This window comes from Lactuca virosa, chromosome 6 (genome assembly GCF_052849685.1).
Source record: "Lactuca virosa cultivar CGN04683 chromosome 6, Lactuca_virosa_CGN04683_v6, whole genome shotgun sequence".
NCBI classification, from domain to species: domain Eukaryota; kingdom Viridiplantae; phylum Streptophyta; class Magnoliopsida; order Asterales; family Asteraceae; genus Lactuca; species Lactuca virosa.
The window spans coordinates 71,657,644-71,684,615 of NC_136431.1; the positions used below are offsets into that span (position 1 = coordinate 71,657,644).

Sequence of the window (26,972 nt, forward strand, 5' to 3'; positions counted from 1 at the left end):
TTGCAATATATGGGATTTTATCTTAATATTTAGACACACATCAGTTTACAAATGGATTTGGACATATAAAATATAAAGAATAACAAGTGATTATAATCAAAGTACAACCGATACATTCAAACATTTAATAAACTATTTTGAATATAGTTTGCATACATTACTACGTACTACCCTTGGTTGATAAACTATAATAGGTATAGTTTATGATACATTACATAACACATACATTTAAAAATGGTACATTTATACAAAGGATATTTTCATTAAGCAAGGTACGGCCATACGGTACCAAGTTTTCATAACACGTAATTCCGTTAATGACTTTGTGAGACATTTACTTCAAATTACCATTAAGTCCTGTATTGTAACTAGAGTCTCCTTGAGGGAGAGCGTGATAGTTGTGTATAGATCTATATTGGGTTTGACAAACCCACACCTAAACTGCATGCAACAGTTAGACCGATAGGTCTGGGGTGACAAATGTCATAACATTTCCGACGCCTGAAGAACGTCGTTTTAGGCAACCTTGGTCATAGTATGGTTATAATAAACTCACATAAAGTATTAATAAACATTGGAATTTACGGGAACTTCATTAAAATTTAACGAGTTTATGTCGATTTAAACTTGTATTGTTTTACTATAAATATGACAAATTACTTGTACATTTCGGTCTTTGGGTTTTAAGACTACATTTACACATTAAGGAAAATATTGGATTTTCTAACACAAATACTACTTTTACAAACGAAAGGCTTTTAATAATACCAAACAAAAACTTATGAACTCACCAACCTTTGTGTTGACACTTTTTCAAACAACTTGTATTCTCAGGAAATCATTAAACAGGTAACCAAGTGCTTTTGAGGAAGGGGCGCTAAGGCGTCTACTATTTCATATTTTGTCAACATATTGTAATTGATTCCTAAACATGTAATTCATACAATGATGTCACTTTTTCAATTATATATATGTTGGTTGTGTTTGCTTCAATTACTATTACAATTGTTGTTATGATACTATACATGAAGTCCTCCACCCCCGGACGTTTCCGCCATCCTTGGTTTGGGGGTGTGACAGATTGGTATCAGAGCACAGTTTATAGTGAATTAAGTATATCAAACCACATAAGATATACAAACTATAAACACAATTGGGACTAATAGTCTCTGATTTGTGCATTTTTCAAATAAATATACTCTTAGACAATAAATGATTTTCTTGATTAAAGTATACATACATACATTACATGCTCGCATGGTATCATAACTAGCGAAAACATAAAGCAAAAGAAGAAGAGTTGAACATTTTGAGTATGCCTTAGTATATGTGGATTAAATCTGGGAAGGATATAGCCTGATCAACTATATCTGTCCGGGAATTGACTTGCATATACCGGGGGATGGTCAGGATGGGCAACAAATCTAACAAACCTAATAACACACTACAAAGGATACTTTAAGAACTCAAAACTAAACATTTACAAATACTATAGGAGTATTTTGTGTTACTATAATAAATTATCTGAGAATTAAATAGGTCTTTATTTATAGATCAATAGCTGCTAAGTGGATGCGCTAAGGTCATATGTAACTAAGATGCTATAGACTTAGAATTTATGTATCTTTGTTTCACTTCCTGTCCTTGTTTGGTTGTGGTCTTGGAGTTAGGGTCATCTATTCGAAGGACTATTATATCTTAATCACATATGACTGGTATGCACTTTGCAACTAATTAAGTAACCGATAAAGATCATTTTAAAATATAATATATTAATTATGTCCCGACTAAATTAGTATATGTGAAACTTTTACAAACAGTCATATACTTGGAAACAAGGAAACTCAAATAAAATATTTTATACTTTCATTTTACCTCATAACCCAATGTATTGGGTCAATTAAAAGTATAAAATCGTATGTATCGTAAACATACCGGAAAACAACGTAATAATATACTTTATTTATAAAAGATTTCTCTTCCTATAAATATACTTTTACTAAAAGTACATTGGTTTACGACTTATGACAGAACCATGCCGCCAAGGAGAAGACCAAGACCTTCCGGCAACACAGCAACACCTCCTCCGCCGCTGCCTCCACAGTTTGATCCTGCGATGTTCCAGGCTGCAGTAACAGCAGCCGTAGCAGCCGCAATATCGCAGATAGGGACAAACGGAGCTGGTGGTTCTGGATCGGGTGCTACAAACTCTAACCACGGAGACAGTACGTGGCGTGCAAGAGAGTGTTCCTACAAAGACTTCACCAATGGCAAACCCGACAACTTCAATGGGAGCGGGTGTGACAACCGTCAAAATTCGAGTCAGTTCTAGATTTGACTAGACTTAGTTGCATATATATGCACTACACATACTAGACTTAGTAACTAGAAGCTAAGTTATAACCTACTAGAAACTTGGAAACAATTAGAATCAATGGATAGTGTACTTAGATTGCACACTGATATGTGAATTCTACAACTACTTAACTGTAGTGACTATCCATATACGGATCGCTCTTTGAATCGAACACCTTTTTATGAATCATATACACACATCATGCACTTGACCTAGTGGTATAAATTAGGTCCGAGTCTCGTAGGAACTTAAGTCAAAGTTGAAGACTAGGACTAGTATACTCAATTCCTCAATTTCGCTTGAATCTCGGAATCACTACATAGAATGCCAATAAACCGATAAAAATAAATTACAAACATTATTTATAACTATAAAAGAGTTATAATACCATAAGATAATTTAAAGTCTCAAATATTCTATTTATTTTGATATTCAAAGTTTATGAAACTCCAAAACCCTAAAAGCCCTAAAAACTCATATTTATAAACTTTAACCTTAAAAATCCTATAAAAACAATTTTGAACCTTATAATATTATCTTATCATAATAATTATTATGAAATACAATTCAATGAAAAATAAAGATTTAGTTATTAACATTTACCCTTGATTTATAAGTCAAAAATCAAGAGTTTTATGCATAAAAACTAGGTTAAGGTGCACATTTTATAAAAAGTTGGATATTTTTATAAAAGATTTGAATTTTTATAAAAGAAACAAGAGAGAGAGAGCCTCTCCTCCCCTAAAATCGGATCCCTCTCTCCCCATATCTCTCTCTCACACTCTAATTCTCCAAACACACACATCTCTCTTCTTTCTCTCTCTAGAAAACTCTCTCTACCTTCTCTCTACTTTTTCTCTCCAACCACCACTCCATTCTCTCTTCCTCCGTCTAAGAACCAAGAAATATTCCAGAAAACAAACCCAAGAACACTCCTCAAACTCGAAATCTTCATCATCTTGTGGTATTCTTGAAGGTAAAATCGATTTCTACTTCACTTTTCCTTCAAGTTTTGCTCTTTTTCTTACACTTTCTCCTTCTTCATCTTCTTCAAACTTGTTTTCTTTTTGTTAAAATGGTTTTTAGAACATGATGGATGTGTTTTAACACCATGCATGTATGATAAACAAGGTTGCATGTTCATGATCTTAGTGCAAAAATCGATTTTAAGGATTAAAACATCAAACTCAAGTTAAGAGTTTTTGAGAAACAAAATTTTCTTCATAAATGCATGTATACATTTTGATAAGTTTTAATCTTTTGATCTCTGGAAACATGACCAAAATATGAGGTTATCATGATATATTTAAAATTCTTCAAAAGATTTACTCAAGGAAATGATGAAAACCCACTTTTCTAACCAATCATCATGCATGCAATCTGCCAGATTTCTTTACCTGACTTTAAACTGTCATATCTCACTCATTTCTTAGCCAAAATTCGTGATTCTTTTTCTGAAATATAATATTTTGAGTTAGCTTTCAAACCCATCTGACCTCACTAAAAAGTTCCAATATTTCGATTTTTACCAATTTTTACAAAACTGTTGCTCAAACAGGACTTTCCTTATGAACATTTGTTTTGTGTTGCATGTTCAAAGGACTTATTCATCACTAAAAATCATTCAAAAATTATTTTGAACTCTTAACATCATATATTTAGAGGTACAAAAAGATCTTGATTTAAAAGTCTTTGGAACATGTTGCAAAAATTCTCAAAGTAACATCAATAATCTTTACCAAAATCACTAGAACCAAGTTTTCTCTATAATTTATTGAGCCTTTAGGCATGTTTTTCGACATCAAAAATAAGAAAACAATTTTTCATTGTTATTAAATTGTATAAAGATGTGTTCTGGAAATTTTCAGCTCAATATATATTTTCTTTATTTTTACATGAAAATAATAAGAAAATAGAGTGTTAAATCATATAAAATACTTAAACTAGTAAATAAATTCTGGAAAAATTCTTAGATGATCCTTTAAGTTAATAAACATCTTCCATTAAGTTTCATCGATTTTTGTTACTGTTTAATATGGGTTTGAATTTTCTTTTTGTTTAGCTCTAATAAATCATAAAACCACATTAGGGAATATAAAAATGGTATCTAATAATTTTCGCAGCTTATACTCTCTGTGGAAGACTTAGAAAAATATTTCCAGAATTTTTCATAATGTATCCCTATTTTTCTCCGATTTTTGTATTTATAATGACTAAAAACAGGAAAAATAGTTTTACTCATCCAAAAATTATGAAAAATTACCAGAACACCTTGTAGTACATTAGGATGCTACATAAAAATTTTGATGATTTTTCTCTTCTGTATACTATTTTCTTCTATTTTCCCAAGATTAAATACACTTAAACCCAATTTTTATTAGAATACATACACAAAAATCATAAAATTGGGATAAACAGTTTAGAAATTCATTTTTATATTTTTCCTAGCTTAATAATGACTAATAACAGCGTTACAAAAATTTTGGGCAATTTTGGAAACTATTTTCTATTTATTTCAATTTTTATTAGAATAAATGCTCAAAAATCATAAAATTGGGTTAAGTTGTCTGAAAATCTATTTTTATATTTTTCCCAGGTTAAGTACGTGTAATGACATTACTATAAAAAGTTTGGGACATTTTCTTAACCGATTTCTATTTTTCATGAATTTTTATATATTTAGAGAATTAAATATATGAAAAATGGTTATGCATATCCATAATCCATGAACATTTATCTAGAAGTCTTTTAACATATTTAGAACCAAAATCTGAAGTTTGGTAATTTTTATTAATTGTTTAGTATTTTTCATGATTTTATGGTTATTCAAGAAACTAAAATGGTGAAAAATAGTTAGACAAATCAAAAATTCAAGAAAATTTATCTTGAGGTCTTTGACTTCAATTAAAACTGAAATGCAAAGTTTGGGAACTTTTAGAACTAAATTGATTTAGTTTTGAATATTTAATCATTGGAACACCTCTAAAATGTTAAATATTAACATTTCAATAATGGAAATTTTCCACTTAAATTGTTATATAACAATTGATTCATTGAAATTAAATTTTCATAGAAAAATGTTTGTAACTTATCTATATTAAATTTTGACACAATATTGGCATAATTCTATTGTAGTAGTATGTATACTAGTGTTAGATTTCGATTAGAGACTCATTAGTGTGTAACATCGTTGTAGGAAAACGATAGTGGTACGAGTGGAGCGTAGTCAAGGCACCATTTGCATCATCTCAATGCATATTGTGAGTATTCACGCACTCCCCTATTTTCAGTTTTTATGTTTTGGGGTGGAAAAGCATGTCCCGAAAAACTATTATTTGTTCGTTGTATTTAAATTGATTTGTATCAAACATGATTGCTATTTTATTGCTATATCTCTCTATGTATGTCTATGCAACACGGAACATGAGAACTTATCGTACTAAGGCTCTTCCCTTATCTCTAACCATTAACTCTTTGAGCCAATGGTCATTATGGATAACGCTATTAGGAATTGACAACTCCTCACTCGCCCTATTGCTGGAGTGCATGATACCATATTCATCTATGGAACGATAAGCATAGATCTTGATAGGGCTTCAGTCATAGGTTTGGTTGAGACTCATTGTTTGCTCATACACATACAAACTCGTTACTTATTATAGCAATAAACTTGTTTATTAATTATAGCAATGAACTTTGTTTCTCATTACAACAACGAACTGTTATTACTGAAAACTTATATACATGTTTTAGCAATGAAATTGTTTGCTCCTTGTAGCAACGAAATTGATTGCTCATTTTAGCAGTGAAACTTGTTTACTCGTTTGAGTAACGAACTTTATCTTCCATGAGAATATGAATGTTGCATCTTATTTGGGCAACATACCTTATCTCTCATGATGACAAAGAACTTTGTTTTTACAAACTTATTTACTCATCTTAACAATATACTTTTATTATTGGAAACTTTTATCAAAACTTTGATTTCAATTCATGGAACCAGTATCATTTTGTTTATCTGTGAGTACTCACCAACTATTTTTATAGTTGAAGCTCGTTTTACATGCTTTTTCAGGAATCATCGAGTAAGTGGCACTTAGGGACACTTCACCTTTAGGAGCATTCGCATGTTTTGTATTTCAATTTACATTGTAATTTCTTTTAAAAGTTGTTCAAACCCATTGTGAATTTGTAATGATTTTTAATACTATGGTTGGTGTTGTCTTTTAACTTTTGCGATGAAACCCTTTGTACTGCCACGCCCTGTGTTTCCGCTTTAGCGGGGTGTGACAGCGGGGGAGTCATCACTTTAATGCAATGGTTTGAAAACACTGAAGTAGTCTTTCAAGTGTGCTCTTGCCCCGAAGCGAGCAAAGTTAAGTTCGCAGCTTTCACTTTCACCGGCCGGGCCCTTACTTGGTGGAACTGTCGGATTAATTCACTTACTCTCGAAGTGGCTAGCTCCATATCCTGGGCAGAACTAAAAACCTTGATGATGAAGGAGTACTGCCCGAGAGGTGAAATTCAAAAGCTGGAACAAGAACTTTGGAACCTCAGGATGACGGGCTCCGACCTTGAAACCTACACCACCCGATTCAATGAATTGGCTCTCCTCTGCCCAACAATGGTTACTCCGGAGGAGAAAAAGGTGGAGCGATACCTTTGGGGACTGTCTCCCCAAGTGCAAAGTAGTGTCCTGGCTTCAAGGCCAACTACTTTTGACAGTGCCAGGGAGCTGGCACAACAACTTGTTGACCACCGAGCCGGTCATAATACTACAACCACCACCACTGATCAATCAAAAGGGGGAAACAACAAAAGGAAGTTCTGGAACCAAAAGAAGAGCCAACCAGCACAGGACCCCGCTAAGAAGCAACAAACTGTTGCTGTCCATGCTGCCACTAATGCTGCCACTACTGCACCACCGAAGCCATATGCTGGAACCCTACCCAAGTGCAACAAGTACAACTTTCACCACAATGGTGCTTGTAGGGAGATGCACTGTAACAACTGCGACAGGAAGGGGCACACTGCTCGTTTCTGTAAAGCGCCGGCTCGACCAATCAACCAAGTCGCCAGTACGGGGGCAACCCGAACCTGCTACAACTGTGGAGACGCAGGTCACTTCAAAAGAAACTGCCCCAAAGCACAAGCCCCTAATGCTGGTGGAGTAGGAAGAATCCTGGCAATAGGACATCGGGAAGCAGTTGAGGATCCCGCGGTGGTTACCGGTACGTTTCTCCTCAATAACTCTTATGCATGCGTACTATTCGATAGTGGAGCGGAGAGGAGTTTCGTGAGCCACCAATATAAACAATTACTTGAACAAAATCCCCAATCACTAAAGGATACTTATGTAGTAGAAATGGCAAATGGGAAAGTAGAACGCACTAGCGATATATACTCAGAGTGTACTCTCACTCTAGACAACCATACATTTAAAATTGACCTGATGCCGGTCACCATAAAAAGCTTCGACGTAATCATCGGGATGGATTGGTTAGTTCCTCACCGTGCCGACATTCTATGTTACGAAAGGGCCGTTCGCCTCAATCTACCAAATGACGAAACCCTTCTCATCTATGGTGACAAACCTAGTGCGAATTTACAAATCATCTCATGCATCAAAGCCCAAAAGTATCTCCGGAAGGAGTACCACGCCTTCTTGGCCGACGTAGTAGACAAGAAACAAGACGTGAAAGACATCAAAGACATCCCCGAAGTGTGTAACTTCCCGGATGTGTTCCCAGAAGATCTTCCTGGTGTACCACTCGCACGACAAGTCGATTTCAGAATTGACTTAATACCCGGAGCTACCCCCGTAGCCAGAGCTCCATACCGCCTCGCACCAACAGAAATGCAAGAGTTGTCCAGTCAGTTGAACGAGCTTTTGAGCAAAGGGTTCATCAGACCAAGCTTCTCGCCTTGGGGAGCACCAGTCCTTTTTGTAAAGAAGAAGGACGGATCCTTTCGCATGTGCATCGACTATCGGGAACTAAACAAACTCACCATCAAGAACCGATATCCTCTACCCCGAATCGACGATCTTTTCGACCAACTCCAAGGAGCAAATTTCTTCTCAAAGATCGACCCAAGGTCAGGTTACCATCAGCTACGAGTTCAAGAAGAAGATATTCCCAAAACTGCATTCAGAACTCGCTATGGACACTACGAGTTTGTGGTGATGTCCTTCGGTTTAACAAACCCACCTGCGATATTCATGGACCTAATGAATAGAGTGTGTCAACCCTACCTAGACAAGTTTGTAATCGTATTCATCGACGATATCTTGATCTACTCGCGAAGCGAAGAAGAGCATCGCCTACATCTACGCCAAGTGCTAGAGACACTAAGAGCGGAGAAGCTTTATGCTAAGTTCTCTAAGTGTGAATTCTGGATTAGAGAAGTGGATTTCCTTGGCCATGTGGTAAGTGAGAAAGGCATACATGTGGATCCCTCCAAGATCAAGGCAATCGAGAATTGGTCAGCACCCAAGACGCCAACCGAAATTCGACAATTCCTTGGGCTTGCTGGCTACTACCGAAGATTTATACAAAACTTCTCCAAGATTGCGAAACCACTCACCACCTTGACGCAGAAAGGTGTGATATTCAAGTGGGAAAATAAACAAGAAACTGCTTTCCAAACGTTAAAACAAGCCCTATGCAGCGCACCGATCTTGTCTCTCCCAGAGGGAACCGAGGACTTCGTAGTGTACTGTGATGCTTCGAATCAAGGCCTCGGATGTGTGCTCATGCAGAGAGGGAAGGTTATCGCGTATGCATCAAGACAACTTAAGACGCACGAGGTTAATTATACTACGCACGACCTGGAATTAGGAGCAGTGGTATTCGCTTTGAAGATCTGGAGACACTACCTCTACGGCACGAAATGCACTATCTTCACTGATCACAAAAGTCTTCAGCATATCCTCAATCAGAAAGAGCTCAACATGCGACAGAGGAGATGGGTAGAGTTGCTGAATGACTACGAGTGCGAAATTCGTTATCATCCTGGCAAGGCCAATGTAGTGGCTGATGCTCTAAGCAGGAAGGAGTACTCGGGCCGCCGAGTAAAATCCTTAACAATGACGATCCATTCCCACACGACCATACAAATCAAGGAAGCTCAACTAGAAGCTTTGAAACCAGAAAAGGTGGCAGGAGAGACATTAAGGGGAATGGATAAAAACTTAGAAGTCAAGGATGATGGAGTACGTTATCTCATGAATCGAATCTGGACACCGAAGTTCGGTGGACTCCGAGACGTCGTCATGAATGAAGCACACAAGACTCGATACTCCATCCATCCCGGGTCGGATAAGATGTATATGGACCTCAAGAAATTATACTAGTGGCCGAACATGAAAGCTGAGATTGCTACCTATGTGAGCAAGTGTCTGACTTGCGCCAAGGTCAAAATCGAATACCAGAAACCATCCGGGCTATTACAACAGCCGGATATACCTCAGTGGAAGTGGGAACGAAACGTCCGGGGGTGGAGGACTTCATGTATAGTATCATAACAACAATTGTAATAGTAATTGAAGCAAACACAACCAACATATATATAATTGAAAAAGTGACATCATTGTATGAATTACATGTTTACGAATCAATTACAATATGTTGACAAAATATGAAATAGTAGACGCCTTAGCGCCCCATCCTCAAAAGCACTTGGTTACCTGTTTAATGATTTCCTGAGAATACAAGTTGTTTGAAAAAGTGTCAACACAAAGGTTGGTGAGTTCATAGTCTTAAAACCCAAAGACCGAAATGTACAAGTAATTTGTCATATTTATAGTAAAACAATACAAGTTTAAATCGACATAAACTCGTTAAATTTTAATGAAGTTCCCGTAAATTCCAATGTTTATTAATACTTTATGTGAGTTTATTATAACCATACTATGACCAAGGTTGCCTAAAACGACTTTCTTCAGGCGTCGGAAATGTTATGACATTTGTCACCCCAGACCTATCGGTCTAACTGTTGCATGCAGTTTAGGTGTGGGTTTGTCAAACCCAATATAGATCTATACACAAGTATCACGCTCTCCCTCAAGGAGACTCTGGTTACAATACAGGACTTAATGGTAATTTGAAGTAAATGTCTCACAAAGTCATTAACGGAATTACGTGTTATGAAAACTTGGTACCGTATGGCCGTACCTTGCTTAATGAAAATATCCTTTGTATAAATGTACCCTTTTTAAATGTATGTGTTATGTAATGTATCATAAACTATACCTATTATAGTTTATCAACCAAGGGTAGTACGTAGTAATGTATGCAAACTATATTCAAAATAGTTTATTAAATGTTTGAATGTATCGGTTGTCCTTTGATTATAATCACTTGTTATTCTTTATATTTTATATGTCCAAATCCATTTGTAAACTGATGTGTGTCAAAATATTAAGATAAAATGTCATATATTGCAATAACATATAATCACATAAAGATATACACCTTGCTCAACATGTTACAAGGTGAAATGAAATTGACAGCAACTTTTTGTTGTATATAGTTTCTGTTACTGTTCTTAGAAAATTTATAGAAAAATCATCAAAGCTCTAAATCCAAATCCACAAATTCTGAGAGTTTGGAATATGAGTCTAGTTTGTTCGTAAATTTTATCATGATTTTTAGTGATCTCTAACAGAGGTGAAAATGTTCATAATCACAGACTGGTCCGGGTTTGCCTCTGAAATGATAGGCAGTTTTGTAAAAATCACCATAAATTGTAGAAAAATCATATGGAGATGTGCAAGTAGCCATTTTAAAGCTAAGAAGTTGAACTACTTGCACCTGGAACAGTTTTGAAAACTAAAATACTTAAGTTGACCAAAACAGTCCGTGATCGAAGTTCATCTTTTCTGATGTAATCTGATAGAAAAAGTTTAATTGTGTTCTTGATGATTTTACTTGTATTCCCCCCTTAAAAATTAAGAAAAACATGTAAATGTAGGGGTATGAACTCACCTTATGTGTTCTTAGAGGATGGATGTTGGAGAAGAGAAGTGTTCAACTCAAAAACACTTAGAAGATGCCTTGACGAATCGAGAACCAAGAGTGGAAGAAAGCTTGATGATTAACCTTGGAAGTCTTGAAATTGAGAGAGAATGGTGTAGAAAATGAGTGACTTAAGCCTTGTATTTATACTAGTAAGAATTACTATTCATATATAATTCTTTAATAATAAGTGTTAAATGTTGACATTCTCCATATAACTAGTTAGTGTATATGACATATTCATGATGTAATCATGACAAATGTTTCTAGAAGATGGTTAATACTAATTGGCTAATAATAGTAATTTTTAAAACGTAAATAGTAAATAGTAGGTAGTAAATAGTAAATAGTAAACCCAGACCTATCGGTCTAACTGTTGCATACAGTTTAGGTGTGGGTTTGTCAAACCCAATATAGATCTATACACAACTATCACGCTCTCCCTCAAGGAGACTCTGGTTACAATACAAGACTTAATGGTAATTTGAAGTAAATGTCTCACAAAGTCATTAACGGAATTACGTTTTATGAAAACTTGGTACCGTATGGCCGTACCTTGCTTAATGAAAATATCATTTGTATAAATGTACCCTTTTTAAATGTATGTGTTATGTAATGTATCATAAACTATACCTATTATAGTTTATCAACCAAGGGTAGTACGTAGTAATGTATGCAAACTATATTCAAAATAGTTTATTAAGTGTTTGAATTTATCGGTTGTACTTTGATTATAATCACTTGTTATTCTTTATATTTTATATGTCCAAATCCATTTGTAAACTGATGTGTGTCAAAATATTAAGATAAAATGTCATATATTGCAATAACATATAATCACATAAAGATATACACCTTGCTCAACATGTTACAAGGTGAAATGAAATTGACAGCAACTTTTTGTTGTATACAGTTTATGTTACTGTTCTTAGAAAATTTATAGAAAAATCATCAAAGCTCTAAATCCAAATCAGCAAATTCTGAGAGTTTGGAATATGAGTCTAGTTTGTTCGTAAATTTTATCATGATTTTTAGTGATTTCTAACAGAGGTGAAAATGTTCATAATCACAGACTGGTCCGGGTTTGCCTCTGAAATGATAGGCAGTTTTGTAAAAATCAACATAAATTGTAGAAAAATCATATGGAGATGTGCAAGTAGTCATTTTAAAGGTATGATCCTGAACTATTTGCACCTGATACAGTTTTGAAAAGTAAAATGTTTAAGTGGACCAAAACAGTCTGTGAATGGAGTTAAACTTTTCTGTTGAAGACTGTTAAATGAGTTTAGTTGTGTTTTTGGTGTTTTAACTTGTATTCCCCCCATAAAACTTAAGAAAAACATGAAAAGATAGGGGTATGAACTCACCTTATGTGTTCTTAGAGGATGGATGTTGGAGAAGAGAAGTGTTCAACTCAAAAACACTTAGAAGATGCCTTGACGAATCGAGAACCAAGAGTGGAAGAAAGCTTGAGCCTTAGCGCTCCATCCTCAAAAGCACTTGGTTACCTGTTTAATGATTTCCTGAGAATACAAGTTGTTTGAAAAAGTGTCAACACAAAGGTTGGTGAGTGCATAAGTTTTTGTTTGGTATTATTAAAAGCCTTTCGTTTGTAAAAGTAGTATTTGTGTTAGAAAATCCAATATTTTCCTTAATGTGTAAATGTAGTCTTAAAACCCAAAGACCGAAATGTACAAGTAATTTGTCATATTTATAGTAAAATAATACAAGTTTAAATCGACATAAACTCGTTAAATTTTAATGAAGTTCCCATAAATTCCAATGTTTATTAATACTTTATGTGAGTTTATTATAACCATACTATGACCAAGGTTGCTTAAAACGACGTTCTTCAGGCGTCGGAAATGTTATGACATTTGTCACCCCAGACCTATCGGTCTAACTGTTGCATGCAGTTTAGGTGTGGGTTTGTCAAACCCAATATAGATCTATACACAACTATCACGCTCTCCCTCAAGGAGACTCTGGTTACAATACAGGACTTAATGGTAATTTGAAGTAAATGTCTCACAAAGTCATTAACGGAATTACGTGTTATGAAAACTTGGTACCGTATGGCCGTACCTTGCTTAATGAAAATATCCTTTGTATAAATGTACCCTTTTTAAATGTATGTGTTATGTAATGTATCATAAACTATACCTATTATAGTTTATGAACCAAGGGTAGTACGTAGTAATGTATGCAAACTATATTCAAAATAGTTTATTAAATGTTTGAATTTATCGGTTGTACTTTGATTATAATCACTTGTTATTCTTTATATTTTATATGTCCAAATCCATTTGTAAACTGATGTGTGTCAAAATATTAAGATAAAATGTCATATATTGCAATAACATATAATCACATAAAGATATACACCTTGCTCAACATGTTACAAGGTGAAATGAAATTGACAGCAACTTTTTGTTGTATATAGTTTCTGTTACTGTTCTTAGAAAATTTATTGAAAAATCATCAAAGCTCTAAATCCAAATCCGCAAATTCTGAGAGTTTGGAATATGAGTCTAGTTTGTTCGTAAATTTTATCATGATTTTTAGTGATCTCTAACAGAGGTGAAAATGTTCATAATCACAGACTGGTCCGGGTTTGCCTCTGAAATGATAGGCAGTTTTGTAAAAATCACCATAAATTGTAGAAAAATCATATGGAGATGTGCAAGTAGCCATTTTAAAGCTAAGAGTTTGAACTACTTGCACCTGGAACAGTTTTGAAAACTAAAATACTTAAGTTGACCAAAACAGTCCGTGATCGAAGTTCATATTTTCTGATGTAATCTGATAGAAAAAGTTTAATTGTGTTCTTGATGATTTTACTTGTATTCCCCCCTTAAAAATTAAGAAAAACATGTAAATGTAGGGGTATGAACTCACCTTATGTGTTCTTAGAGGATGGATGTTGGAGAAGAGAAGTGTTCAACTCAAAAACACTTAGAAGATGTCTTGACGAATCGAGAACCAAGAGTGGAAGAAAGCTTGATGATTAACCTTGGAAGTCTTGAAATTGAGAGAGAATGGTGTAGAAAATGAGTGACTTAAGCCTTGTATTTATACTAGTAAGAATTACTATTCATATATAATTCTTTAATAATAAGTGTTAAATGTTGACATTCTCCATATAACTAGTTAGTGTATATGACATATTCATGATGTAATCATGACAAATGTTTCTAGAAGATGGTTAATACTAATTGGCTAATAATAGTAATTTTTAAAACGTAAATAGTAAATAGTAGGTAGTAAATAGTAAATAGTAAATAGTAAATAGTAAACCCAGACCTATCGGTCTAACTGTTGCATGCAGTTTAGGTGTGGGTTTGTCAAACCCAATATAGATCTATACACAACTATCACGCTCAACATGTTACCTACTATAAATTTGACACACATCAGTAAACCCAGACCTATCGGTCTAACTGTTGCATACAGTTTAGGTGTGGGTTTGTCAAACCCAATATAGATCTATACACAACTATCATGCTCTCCCTCAAGGAGACTCTGGTTACAATACAAGACTTAATGGTAATTTGAAGTAAATGTCTCACAAAGTCATTAACGGAATTACGTTTTATGAAAACTTGGTACCGTATGGCCGTACCTTGCTTAATGAAAATATCATTTGTATAAATGTACCCTTTTTAAATGTATGTGTTATGTAATGTATCATAAACTATACCTATTATAGTTTATCAACCAAGGGTAGTACGTAGTAATGTATGCAAACTATATTCAAAATAGTTTATTAAGTGTTTGAATTTATCGGTTGTACTTTGATTATAATCACTTGTTATTCTTTATATTTTATATGTCCAAATCCATTTGTAAACTGATGTGTGTCAAAATATTAAGATAAAATGTCATATATTGCAATAACATATAATCACATAAAGATATACACCTTGCTCAACATGTTACAAGGTGAAATGAAATTGACAGCAACTTTTTGTTGTATACAGTTTATGTTACTGTTCTTAGAAAATTTATAGAAAAATCATCAAAGCTCTAAATCCAAATCAGCAAATTCTGAGAGTTTGGAATATGAGTCTAGTTTGTTCGTAAATTTTATCATGATTTTTAGTGATCTCTAACAGAGGTGAAAATGTTCATAATCACAGACTGGTCCGGGTTTGCCTCTGAAATGATAGGCAGTTTTGTAAAAATCAACATAAATTGTAGAAAAATCATATGGAGATGTGCAAGTAGTCATTTTAAAGGTATGATCCTGAACTATTTGCACCTGATACAGTTTTGAAAACTAAAATGTTTAAGTGGACCAAAACAGTCTGTGAATGGAGTTAAACTTTTCTGTTGAAGACTGTTAAATGAGTTTAGTTGTGTTTTTGGTGTTTTAACTTGTATTCCCCCCATAAAACTTAAGAAAAACATGAAAAGATAGGGGTATGAACTCACCTTATGTGTTCTTAGAGGATGGATGTTGGAGAAGAGAAGTGTTCAACTCAAAAACACTTAGAAGATGCCTTGACGAATCGAGAACCAAGAGTGGAAGAAAGCTTGAGCCTTAGCGCTCCATCCTCAAAAGCACTTGGTTACCTGTTTAATGATTTCCTGAGAATACAAGTTGTTTGAAAAAGTGTCAACACAAAGGTTGGTGAGTGCATAAGTTTTTGTTTGGTATTATTAAAAGCCTTTCGTTTGTAAAAGTAGTATTTGTGTTAGAAAATCCAATATTTTCCTTAATGTGTAAATGTAGTCTTAAAACCCAAAGACCGAAATGTACAAGTAATTTGTCATATTTATAGTAAAATAATACAAGTTTAAATCGACATAAACTCGTTAAATTTTAATGAAGTTCCCATAAATTCCAATGTTTATTAATACTTTATGTGAGTTTATTATAACCATACTATGACCAAGGTTGCTTAAAACGACGTTCTTCAGGCGTCGGAAATGTTATGACATTTGTCACCCCAGACCTATCGGTCTAACTGTTGCATGCAGTTTAGGTGTGGGTTTGTCAAACCCAATATAGATCTATACACAACTATCACGCTCTCCCTCAAGGAGACTCTGGTTACAATACAGGACTTAATGGTAATTTGAAGTAAATGTCTCACAAAGTCATTAACGGAATTACGTGTTATGAAAACTTGGTACCGTATGGCCGTACCTTGCTTAATGAAAATATCCTTTGTATAAATGTACCCTTTTTAAATGTATGTGTTATGTAATGTATCATAAACTATACCTATTATAGTTTATTAACCAAGGGTAGTACGTAGTAATGTATGCAAACTATATTCAAAATAGTTTATTAAATGTTTGAATTTATCGGTTGTACTTTGATTATAATCACTTGTTATTCTTTATATTTTATATGTCCAAATCCATTTGTAAACGGATGTGTGTCAAAATATTAAGATAAAATGTCATATATTGCAATAACATATAATCACATAAAGATATACACCTTGCTCAACATGTTACAAGGTGAAATGAAATTGACAGCAACTTTTTGTTGTATATAGTTTCTGTTACTGTTCTTAGAAAATTTATAGAAAAATCATCAAAGCTCTAAATCCAAATCCGCAAATTCTGAGAGTTTGGAATATGAGTCTAGTTTGTTCGTAAATTTTATCATGATTTTTAGTGATCTCTAACAGAGGTGAAAATGTTCATAATCACAGACTGGTCCGGGTTTGCCTCTGAAATGATAGGCAGTTTTGTAAAAATCACCATAAATTGTAGAAAAATCATATGGAGATGTGCAAGTAGCCATTTTAAAGCTAAGAGTTTGAACTACTTGCACCTGGAACAGTTTTGAAAACTAAAATACTTAAGTTGACCAAAACAGTCCGTGATCGAAGTTCATCTTTTCTGATGTAATCTGATAGAAAAAGTTTAATTGTGTTCTTGATGATTTTACTTGTATTCCCCCCTTAAAAATTAAGAAAAACATGTAAATGTAGGGGTATGAACTCACCTTATGTGTTCTTAGAGGATGGATGTTGGAGAAGAGAAGTGTTCAACTCAAAAACACTTAGAAGATGCCTTGACGAATCGAGAACCAAGAGTGGAAGAAAGCTTGATGATTAACCTTGGAAGTCTTGAAATTGAGAGAGAATGGTGTAGAAAATGAGTGACTTAAGCCTTGTATTTATACTAGTAAGAATTACTATTCATATATAATTCTTTAATAATAAGTGTTAAATGTTGACATTCTCCATATAACTAGTTAGTGTATATGACATATTCATGATGTAATCATGACAAATGTTTCTAGAAGATGGTTAATACTAATTGGCTAATAATAGTAATTTTTAAAACGTAAATAGTAAATAGTAGGTAGTAAATAGTAAATAGTAAATAGTAAATAGTAAACCCAGACCTATCGGTCTAACTGTTGTATGCAGTTTAGGTGTGGGTTTGTCAAACCCAATATAGATCTATACACAACTATCACGCTCTCCCTCAAAGAGACTCTGGTTACAATACAAGACTTAATGGTAATTTGAAGTAAATGTCTCACAAAGTCATTAACGGAATTACGTTTTATGAAAACTTGGTACCGTATGGCCGTACCTTGCTTAATGAAAATATCATTTGTATAAATGTACCCTTTTTAAATGTATGTGTTATGTAATGTATCATAAACTATACCTATTATAGTTTATCAACCAAGGGTAGTACGTAGTAATGTATGCAAACTATATTCAAAATAGTTTATTAAATGTTTGAATTTATCGGTTGTAGTTTGATTATAATCACTTGTTATTCTTTATATTTTATATGTCCAAATCCATTTGTAAACTGATGTCTGTCAAAATATTAAGATAAAATGTCATATATTGCAATAACATATAATCACATAAAGATATACACCTTGCTCAACATGTTACAAGGTGAAATGAAATTGACAGCAACTTTTTGTTGTATACAGTTTATGTTACTGTTCTTAGAAAATTTATAGAAAAATCATCAAAGCTCTAAATCCAAATCCGCAAATTCTGAGAGTTTGGAATATGAGTCTAGTTTGTTCGTAAATTTTATCATGATTTTTAGTGATTTCTAACAGAGGTGAAAATGTTCATAATCACAGACTGGTCCGGGTTTGCCTCTGAAATGATAGGCAGTTTTGTAAAAATCACCATAAATTGTAGAAAAATCATATGGAGATGTGCAAGTAGCCATTTTAAAGCTAAGAGTTTGAACTACTTGCACCTGGAACAGTTTTGAAAACTAAAATATTTAAGTTGACCAAAACAGTCCGTGATCGAAGTTCATATTTTCTGATGTAATCTGATAGAAAAAGTTTAATTGTGTTCTTGATGATTTTACTTGTATTCCCCCCTTAAAACTTAAGAAAAACATGTAAATGTAGGGGTATGAACTCACCTTATGTGTTCTTAGAGGATGGATGTTGGAGAAGAGAAGTGTTCAACTCAAAAACACTTAGAAGATGCCTTGACGAATCAAGAACCAAGAGTGGAAGAAAGCTTGATGATTAACCTTGGAAGTCTTGAAATTGAGAGAGAATGGTGTAGAAAATGAGTGACTTAAGCCTTGTATTTATACTAGTAAGAATTACTATTCATATATAATTCTTTAATAATAAGTGTTAAATGTTGACATTCTCCATATAACTAGTTAGTGTATATGACATATTCATGATGTAATCATGACAAATGTTTCTAGAAGATGGTTAATACTAATTGGCTAATAATAGTAATTTTTAAAACGTAAATAGTAAATAGTAGGTAGTAAATAGTAAATAGTAAACCCAGACCTATCGGTCTAACTGTTGCATACAGTTTAGGTGTGGGTTTGTCAAACCCAATATAGATCTATACACAACTATCACGCTCTCCCTCAAGGAGACTCTGGTTACAATACAAGACTTAATGGTAATTTGAAGTAAATGTCTCACAAAGTCATTAACGGAATTACGTTTTATGAAAACTTGGTACCGTATGGCCGTACCTTGCTTAATGAAAATATCATTTGTATAAATGTACCCTTTTTAAATGTATGTGTTATGTAATGTATCATAAACTATACCTATTATAGTTTATCAACCAAGGGTAGTACGTAGTAATGTATGCAAACTATATTCAAAATAGTTTATTAAGTGTTTGAATTTATCGGTTGTACTTTGATTATAATCACTTGTTATTCTTTATATTTTATATGTCCAAATCCATTTGTAAACTGATGTGTGTCAAAATATTAAGATAAAATGTCATATATTGCAATAACATATAATCACATAAAGATATACACCTTGCTCAACATGTTACAAGGTGAAATGAAATTGACAGCAACTTTTCGTTGAATACAGTTTCTGTTACTGTTCTTAGAAAATTTATAGAAAAATCATCAAAGCTCCAAATCCAAATCCACAAATTATGAGAGTTTGGAATATGAGTCTAGTTTGTTCATAAATTTTATCATGATTTTTAGTGATCTCTAACAGAGGTCAAAATGTCCATAATCACAGGCTGGTCCAGGTTTGCCTTAGAAATGATAGGCAGTTTTGTAAAAATCACCATAAATTGTAGAAACATCATATGGAGATGTGCAAGTAGCCATTTTAAAGCTAAGAGTTTGAACTACTTGCACCTGGAACAGTTTTGAAAACTAAAATATTTAAGTTGACCAAAACAGTCCGTGATTAAAGTCCATCTTTTCTGATGTAATCTGTTAGAAAAAGTTTAATTGTGTTCTTGATGATTTTACTTGTATTCCCCCCTTAAAACTTAAGAAAACATGTAAATGTAGGGGTATGAACTCACCTTATGTGATTTCAGTAGATGAAAGTGAGATAGAGGAAGTGTTCAACCCAAGAACACTAAGAAGATGTCTTGATGATTCGAGAATCTAACACCGAATAAGATGGAATTTGTGTAAGATATCAATGATTTGAGTAGAATGGAGTTTAATAATTATGTGAATGATGAAGATACTTACTAATTGAAGGAAGAAATCCCTGGAGAAAGCCTTGAAGTTCTTGAAGTTGAGAGAAAAGATGAGAGAATTTTGGAGAGTGTCCTTTGGTTGCTAAGTGTAGAATGAAAGAACTTTATAGAGAATGAGGAGAGAGGATCAATCCTCCAGCTCTTAGAACGTGGGAAGAGCTGGAGATTGGGTGTAAAGGTCCACTAAGGTGACAAGGAGTAGTGGGAAAGAGTGAATGATCATAGAGTGAGGTGGTGGTGGCTTGCTTTTGTCATAAAATAAGGAAAAGCAAATATTCCCTCAATAATTAGTCCAACCACCAATTCTTTTAATACATTTTTATAAAAACCCTGGAGATTTATATATTTTGGGGCATTAGTTTATAGAATAAAGTTTTGGGTGAAAATCCCACGTTAAAATCATGAAAAACGGAGTTAAAACGAAGTCGTAGTCGAAAAACCGGTAAAAAGGGGCCGTCTTTGGGAGAGATTTCAAATAGAAAGAGATAGAGTGAAAACGATTTAGAGAGGTTTCGTTTGTGATTAATTTGAGTGTCCGGCTTCACAACGCAAGGTTCGTAAACCCCGTTAAACCGTGTTTTAGTGTCGTACACAATCCCGATGATTGTGCAATAGTGTTTTATCGCTTTGGTTCGTTGTTTAGCACTATTAAGGCTAAGGAAAATCAAACACATGAATTTTCCAAATGATGTTTTCTTATTAAAATAGCGAATTGTACAACGTAAACCTTAACATACAAGGGTTAATGGAGTTGACCGGTTTGACTTGTTGACTTTGTTTGACTTTGACTTGACCAAAATTTGACGGTTGTCACATCATCCCTCCGTTAGAAGAAATTTCGTCCCGAAATTTGCATTTTTGACTGGGACTTCAAGAGTTCGGGAAGAGATGTGGATACTTTTTTTTCATCTGATCCTCGCGTTCCCAGGTGAATTCGGGTCCTCGTTTAGCGTTCCAACGGACCTTCACGATGGGAATACGACTTTGTTTCGTTCGTTTGATTTCCCGATCCATGATTTCGACTGGTTCCTCCACGAAGTGGAGATTTTCGTTAACTTCGATTTCGTCGAGTGGTATTACGAGTGTCTCATCAGACAAACACTTCTTTAGGTTCGACACGTGAAATGTGGGATGTACTTTGTCGAGTTCCTGAGGTAATCGAAGTTTGTATGCTACTGGCCCAATCCTAGCAAGGATTTCGAATGGCCCGATGTACCTTGGATTTAGTTTCCCGCGTTTGCCGAATCGTATCATTCCTTTCCAAGGGGAAACTTTTAGTAGTACACGATCACCCACCTGGAATTCCAAGGGTTTGCGTCGTTTGTCTGCGTAACTCTTTTGCCGATCGCTAGACGCTTTCAGTCTTTCTCGAATTTGAACGATCTTTTCTGTGGTTTCCCTTATGATTTCAGGGCCAGTGAGGGTGCTATTAGAGACTTGCCCTCTAGCTAGCTGTGTATCCCCCACCTCAGCCCAACACAGGGGTGATCTGCATTTGCGACCGTAAAGAGCTTCGAATGGAGCCACTTTGATGCTAGTATGATAGCTGTTATTGTAGGAGAATTCGATAAGCAGTAGATGGGTATCCCATGCTTTACCGAAGTCTATCACACAAGCTCTTAACATGTCTTCCAACGTTTGAATGGTTCGTTCCCTCTGTCCGTCGGTTTGTGGGTGGTAGGCCGTACTCATGTCAAGCCTAGTTCCCAATGATTTTTGTAGAGACTGCCAAAACCGTGAGGTAAATCTACTATCTCTATCAGAGATAATGGATATCGGCACACCATGGAGTCATACAATCTCTTTGATGTACGTTCTAGTCAGCTTCTCCATCTTGTCGGTTTCTTTTATCGGTAGGAAGTGTGCTGATTTGGTCAATCTGTCTACGATTACCCATATGGTGTCAAGCCCGCCCGATGTCTTAGGCAGCTTGGTTATGAAGTCCATGGTTATTCGTTCCCACTTCCACTGAGGTATATCCGGCTGTTGTAATAGCCCGGATGGTTTCTGGTATTCGATTTTGACCTTGGCGCAAGTCAGACACTTGCTCACATAGGTAGCAATCTCAGCTTTCATGTTCGGCCACCAGTATAATTTCTTGAGGTCCAGATACATCTTATCCGACCCGGGATGGATGGAGTATCGAGTCTTGTGTGCTTCATTCATGACGACGTCTCGGAGTCCACCGAACTTCGGTGTCCAAATCCGGTTCATGATATAACGTGCTCCATCATCCTTGACTTCTAAGTTTTTATCCATTCCCCTTAATGTCTCTCCTGCCACCTTTTCTGGTTTCAAAGCTTCCAGTTGAGCTTCCTTGATTTGTATGGTCAGGTGGGAATGTATTGTCATTGTTAAGGATTTTACTCGGCGGCCCGAGTACTCCTTCCTGCTTAGAGCATCGGCCACTACATTGGCCTTGCCCGGATGATAACGAATTTCGCACTCGTAGTCATTCAGCAACTCTACCCATCTCCTCTGTCGCATGTTGAGCTCTTTCTGATTGAGGATATGCTGAAGACTTTTGTGATCAGTGAAGATAGTGCATTTCGTGCCGTAGAGGTAGTGTCTCCAGATCTTCAAAGCGAATACTACTGCTCCTAATTCCAGGTCGTGGGTAGTATAATTAACCTCGTGCGTCTTAAGCTGTCTTGATGCATACGCGATAACCTTCCCTCTCTGCATGAGCACACATCCGAGGCCTTGATTCGAAGCATCACAGTACACTACGAAGTCTTCGGTTCCCTCTGGGAGAGACAAGATCGGTGCGCTGCATAGGGCTTGTTTTAACGTTTGGAAAGCAGTTTCTTGTTTATTTTCCCACTTGAATATCACAACTTTCTATTTTAAGGTGGTGAGTGGTTTTGCAATCTTGGAGAAGTTTTGTATAAATCTTCGGTAGTAGCCAGCAAGCCCAAGGAATTGTCGAATTTCGGTTGGCGTCTTGGGTGCTGACCAATTCTCGATTGCCTTGATCTTGGAGGGATCCACATGTATGCCTTTCTCACTTACCACATGGCCAAGGAAATCCACTTCTCTAATCCAGAATTCACACTTAGAGAACTTAGCATAAAGCTTCTCCGCTCTTAGTGTCTCTAGCACTTGGCGTAGATGTAGGTGATGCTCTTCTTCGCTTCGCGAGTAGATCAAGATATCGTCGATGAATACGATTACAAACTTGTCTAGGTAGGGTCGACACACTCTATTCATTAGGTCCATGAATACCGCAGGTGCGTTTGTTAAACCGAAGGACATCACCACAAACTCGTAGTGCCCATAGCGAGTTCTGAATGCAGTTTTGGGAATATCTTCTTCTTGAACTCGTAGCTGATGGTAACCTGACCTTAGGTCGATCTTTGAGAAGAAATTTTCTCCTTGGAGTTGGTCGAAAAGGTCGTCCATTCGGGGTAGAGGATATCGGTTCTTGATGGTGAGTTTGTTTAGTTCCCGATAGTCGATGCACATGCGAAAGGATCCGTCCTTCTTCTTTACAAAAAGGACTGGTGCTCCCCAAGGTGAGAAGCTTGGTCTGATGAACCCTTTGCTCAAAAGCTCGTTCAACTGACTGGACAACTCTTGCATTTCTGTCGGTGCGAGGCGGTATGGAGCTCTGGCTACGGGGGTAGCTCCGGGTATTAAGTCAATTCTGAAATCGACTTATCGTGCGAGTGGTACACCAGGAAGATCTTCTGGGAACACATCCGGGAAGTTACACACTTCGGGGATGTCTTTGATGTCTTTCACGTCTTGTTTCTTGTCTACTACGTGGGCCAAGAAGGCGTGGTACTCCTTCCGGAGATACTTTTGGGCTTTGATGCATGAGATGATTTGTAAATTCGCACTAGGTTTGTCACCATAGATGAGAAGGGTTTCGTCATTTGGTAGATTGAGGCGAACGGCCCTTTCGTAACATAGAATGTCGGCACGGTGAAGAACTAACCAATCCATCCCGATGATTACGTCGAAGCTTTTTATGGTGACCGACATCAGGTCAATTTTAAATGTATGGTTGTCTAGAGTGAGAGTACACTCTGAGTATATATCGCTAGTGCGTTCTACTTTCCCATTTGCCATTTCTACTACATAAGTATCCTTTAGTGCTTGGGGATTTTGTTCAAGTAATTGTTTATATTGGTGGCTCACGAAACTCCTCTCCGCTCCACTATCGAATAGTACGCATGCATAAGAGTTATTGAGGAGAAACGTACCGGTAACCACCGCGGGATCCTCAACTGCTTCCCCATGTCCTATTGCCAGAATTCTTCCTACTCCACCAGCATTAGGGGCTTGTGCTTTGGGGCAGTTTCTTTTGAAGTGACCGGCGTCTCCACAGTTGTAGCAGGTTCGGGTTGCCCCCGTACTGGCGTCTTGGTTGATTGGTCGAGCCGGCGCTTTACAGAAAGGAGCAGTGTGCCCCTTCCTATCGCAGTTGTTACAGTGCATCTCCCTACAAGCACCATTGTGGTGAAAGTTACACTTGTTGCACTTAGGTAGGGTTCCAACATATGGCTTCGGTGGTGCTGGAGTGGTAGCAGTAGTGGCAGCATTAGTGGCAGCATGGACAACAACAGTTTGTTGCTTCTTAGCGGGGTCCTGTGCTGGTTGGCTCTTCTTTTGGTTCCAGAACTTCCTTTTGTTGTTTCCCCCCTTTTGATTGATCAGTGGTGGTGGTTGTAGTATTATGACCGGCTCGGTGGTCAACAAGTTGTTGTGCCAGCTCCCTGGCACTGTCAAAAGTAGTTGGCCTTGAAGCCAGGACACTACTTTACACTTGGGGAGACAGTCCCCAAAGGTATCGCTCCACCTTTTTCTCCTCCGGAGTAACCATTGTTGGGCAGAGGAGAGCCAATTCATTGAATCGGGTGGTGTAGGTTTCAAGGTCGGAGCCCGTCATCCTGAGGTTCCAAAGTTCTTGTTCCAGCTTTTGAATTTCACCTCTCGGGCAGTACTCCTTCATCATCAAGGTTTTTAGTTCTGCCCAGGATATGGAGCTAGCCACTTCGAGAGTAAGTGAATTAATCCGACAATTCCACCAAGTAAGGGCCCGGCCGGTGAAAGTGAAGGCTGCGAACTTAACTTTGCTCGCTTCGGGGCAAGAGCACACTTAAAAGACTACTTCAGTCTTTTCAAACCATTGCATTAAAGTGATGACTCCCCCGCTCCCATTGAAGTTGTCGGGTTTGCCATTGGTGAAGTCTTTGTAGGAACACTCTCTTGTACGCCACGTACTGTCTCCGTGGTTAGAGTTTGTAGCACCCGATCTAGAACCACCAGCTCCGTTTGTCCCTATCTGCGATATTGCGGCCGCTACGGCTACTGTTACTGCAGCCTGGAACATCGCAGGATCAAACTGTGGAGGCAGCGGCGGAGGAGGTGTTGCTGTGTTGCCGGAAGGTGTTGGTCTTCTCCTTGGCGGCATGGTTCTGTCATAAGTCGTAAACCAATGTACTTTTAGTAAAAGTATATTTATAGGAAGAGAAATCTTTTATACATAAAGTATATTATTACGTTGTTTTCCGGTATGTTTACGATACATACGATTTTATACTTTTAATTGACCCAATACATTGGGTTATGAGGTAAAATGAAAGTATAAAATATTTTATTTGAGTTTCCTTGTTTCCAAGTATATGACAGATTGGTATCCGAGCACAGTTTATAGTGAATTAAGTATATCAAACCACATAAGATATACAAACTATAAACACAATTGGGACTAATAGTCTCTGATTTGTGCATTTTTCAAATAAATATACTCTTAGAAAATAAATGATTTTCTTGATTAAAGTATACATACATACATTACATGCTCGCATGGTATCATAACTAGCGAAAACATAAAGCAAAAGAAGAAGAGTTGAACATTTTGAGTATGCCTTAGTATATGTGGATTAAATCTGGGAAGGATATAGCCTGATCAACTATATCTGTCCGGGAATTGACTTGCATATACCGGGGGATGGTCAATATAGGCAACAAATCTAACAAACCTAATAACACACTACAAAGGATACTTTAAGAACTCAAAACTAAACATTTACAAATACTATAGGAGTATTTTGTGTTACTATAATAAATTATCTGAGAATTAAATAGGTCTTTATTTATAGATCAATAGCTGTTAAGTGGATGCGCTAAGGTCATATGTAACTAAGATGCTATAGACTTAGAATTTATGTATCTTTGTTTCACTTCCTGTCCTTGTTTGGTTGTGGTCTTGGAGTTAGGGTCATCTATTCGAAGGACTATTATATCTTAATCACATATGACTGGTATGCACTTTGCAACTAATTAAGTAACCGATAAAGATCATTTTAAAATATAATATATTAATTATGTCCCGACTAAATTAGTATATGTGAAACTTTTACAAACACCGAAATGTACAAGTAATTTGTCATATTTATAGTAAAACAATGCAAGTTTAAATCGACATAAACTCGTTTGATTTTAATGAAGTTCCCGTAAATTCCAATGTTTATTAATACTTTATGTGAGTTTATTATAACCATACTATGACCAAGGTTGCCTAAAACGACGTTCTTCAGGCGTCGGAAATGTTATGACATTTGTCACCCCAGACCTATCGGTCTAACTGTTGCATGCAGTTTAGGTGTGGGTTTGTCAAACCCAATATAGATC

At 35.9% G+C, this 26,972-nt stretch overlaps 1 long non-coding RNA gene across 2 annotated transcripts; it reads right to left on the reverse strand.

Moving 5' to 3' along the window:
- Nucleotides 1-9,985: 9,985 nt before the first annotated feature.
- On the reverse strand, nucleotides 9,986-18,871 carry LOC145121095 (uncharacterized). 2 transcript variants are annotated; one of them, XR_013714501.1, is made up of 7 exons: nucleotides 18,751-18,871; nucleotides 17,339-17,461; nucleotides 15,808-15,963; nucleotides 14,272-14,394; nucleotides 12,741-12,896; nucleotides 11,344-11,466; nucleotides 9,986-10,058 (listed from the first exon to the last, which is right to left on the reverse strand). It is a non-coding gene; the product is annotated as an uncharacterized LOC145121095 (long non-coding RNA). The 2 variants fall into 2 exon arrangements; XR_013714500.1 differs by lacking the exon at nucleotides 18,751-18,871 and having other exon boundaries at nucleotides 17,339-17,561.
- Between the last annotated feature and the right edge of the window lie 8,101 nt (nucleotides 18,872-26,972).